Source organism: Otolemur garnettii, unplaced genomic scaffold (assembly GCF_000181295.1).
Source record: "Otolemur garnettii isolate 467f Iridium unplaced genomic scaffold, OtoGar3 scaffold00181, whole genome shotgun sequence".
NCBI classification, from domain to species: Eukaryota; Metazoa; Chordata; class Mammalia; order Primates; family Galagidae; genus Otolemur; species Otolemur garnettii.
In genome coordinates, this window is record NW_003852576.1 from 862,792 (window position 1) to 864,985 (window position 2,194).

The window sequence follows — 2,194 nt, forward strand, 5'->3', positions numbered from 1 at the left end:
AAAAAAAAAAAAAGAAAACTACAGATCAGAAATGTTACAGAAGCTGAAACTTGAAGGATAACTAGGAGTTAGCTAGGGGAATAGAGTGTAAAGATGTATTGTTTAGAAAACAAATGTACATGAAGGCCCTGAGGCAGAAAAATAGTTTTGAATATGACTTTTTAACCGAGAGAGTAGAATATGGAATAGAGGTAAGAATTGAGATTTTAAGGGGTAGACTAGGACCAGGTTAAGAGTGCAGACTCAAATAAAGGGAATAAACAGTTTTTAAAGGATCTTAAGCAGAATAGTGACACAAATTGGATTTGTTTAAAAGGGCTGTCTTTGAATCAGTGTAGAGAATAAACTGAAGAGAACAGAACAGAAGGCAGTAAAGTCAGGAGACTGTAGTAACCCAGGTGAATAATAATAGTCTTCTTTAATGGTTTGTGGTTCTGTGGATGACTGTACTTTCAGAGAAATGTAATTATCACTGAAAGGAATAAGATTATTTTGAGAATAAGAAAGGATCAAATAGTGAGGATGAAGGACTGGAAAATATCCTTTGGTTATAAATGTTTTGAAGTCGTTAAAGTGCTTTTTCAGATTGCATATGAGTTAGTGAATGAGTAGGATAAGTACAGACAGGTAATGTAGACAAATCAAGAAATCACAAGATGAGAGAATTAGAAGCTATTTAGCTTCTTTTCATAAATAGCTGAGATTTGTTCTTTTTTTATGTTTTTTTTTCATAAATAGCTTAGATTTGGAGCACATATTGAACATTTTACAAAAAGTACTTAGAACATTACTTGGCACATGGTAATTAATCTATTAGGGTATGAAAGAATTTGGGCTTTGGTGGTCACTGCCATATGTGTCGATAATAATAGTAATAGTAATAATGGTTCTCTAGAAGCTCATGAGGAAGAGCTGATGAACTCAATTTCATTTCATGATGGTCTGATAGAGTTATCATTTTCACTTGTTGGTTTATTAGTTTTCCATGCAAAGACAGTGAAATGGTAAGAGATAGAATCTGACTAGGTGTGGTACCTAATGCCTACAATCCCCTAGTACTTTGGGGAGGCAATATAGGAGGATTGCTTGAGCGTAGTGAGACTCCATCTCTATGTAAAATAAGCTAACCAGATGTGGTGACACACACCTATAGTTCCATACCCCGGAGGCTGGGGTGGGAAGACTGCTTGAATCTAGGAATTAAGGTTAGAATGACATATGATCATGCCACTGCACTTTAGCCTGAGTGACAGAGCAGGGCTCTGTCTTTAAAGGGGGGTGGGGGGCAGGCATGGTGGCTCACGCCTGTTGTCCCAGCGCTGGGGGAGGCTGAGGCAGGTGGATCAACTGAGCTCAGCTGAGTTGAAGATCAGCATGAGCCGGAGTGAGCCAGAGTTAGACCCGGTCTCTACCAAAACAAAAAAAAAGCTGGACGTTGTGGCAGGTGCCTGTAATCCCAGCTAGTTGGGAGGCAAAGGGCAAGAGAATCGCTAAAGGAAGAAAGGGAAAAAATTTTTTTTAAAACTTTAAACTAAGATAAGTGAAAGCCAGCTGAAATATGAAAGCAAAAATTAAAAAAAATTTAAAAATTATAAATAAAAGGGTGGGGGCGGCGCCATTACCGAGGGTGACAGGTTCAACCCAGCCCCAGCCAAACTGCAATAAAAAAATAGCTGGATGTTGTGGTGGGTGCCTGTAGTCCCAGCTATTCCGGAGGCTGAGGTAAGAAAATTGCTTAAGCCCAGGAGTTGGAGGTTGCTGTGAGCTGTGTGACGCTGTGGCACTCTATCAGGGGTGATAAAGTGAGACTCTGTCTCTACCAAAAAAAAAAAAAAGGAATCTAGAATCAGATTGTATGAGTTTGCATTAGATTTTGCTTTATTAGCTAGCTTTTCATTTTAGGTTTAAGTTCTCTAAGCCTCTGTGTCTCTTCAGTGCCTGGCACATATTAATAGGCCTTCAAATATTTGTTGAATTATTTTTTAAAAAGAATTTGAGGCTCGGCGCCTGTAGTTCAACTGGCTAAGGCGCCAGCCATGTACACCTAAGGTGGTGGGTTCGAATCCAGCCCGGACCCGCCAAACAACAATGATGGCTACAACCAAAAAATAGCCGGGCATTGTGGTGGGCGCCTGTGGTCCCAGCTACTTGGGAGGCAGAGGCAGGAGACTCGCTTGAGCCCAGGAGTTGGAGG

General features: G+C 40.3%; 1 protein-coding gene across 2 annotated transcripts in view; it reads left to right on the plus strand.

The window, feature by feature from the left end:
• UBE2K (ubiquitin conjugating enzyme E2 K) overlaps nt 1-2,194 on the plus strand; it is an 80,759-nt gene that overhangs the window by 52,578 nt on the left and 25,987 nt on the right. The gene's annotated exons all lie outside the window — the stretch shown is intronic.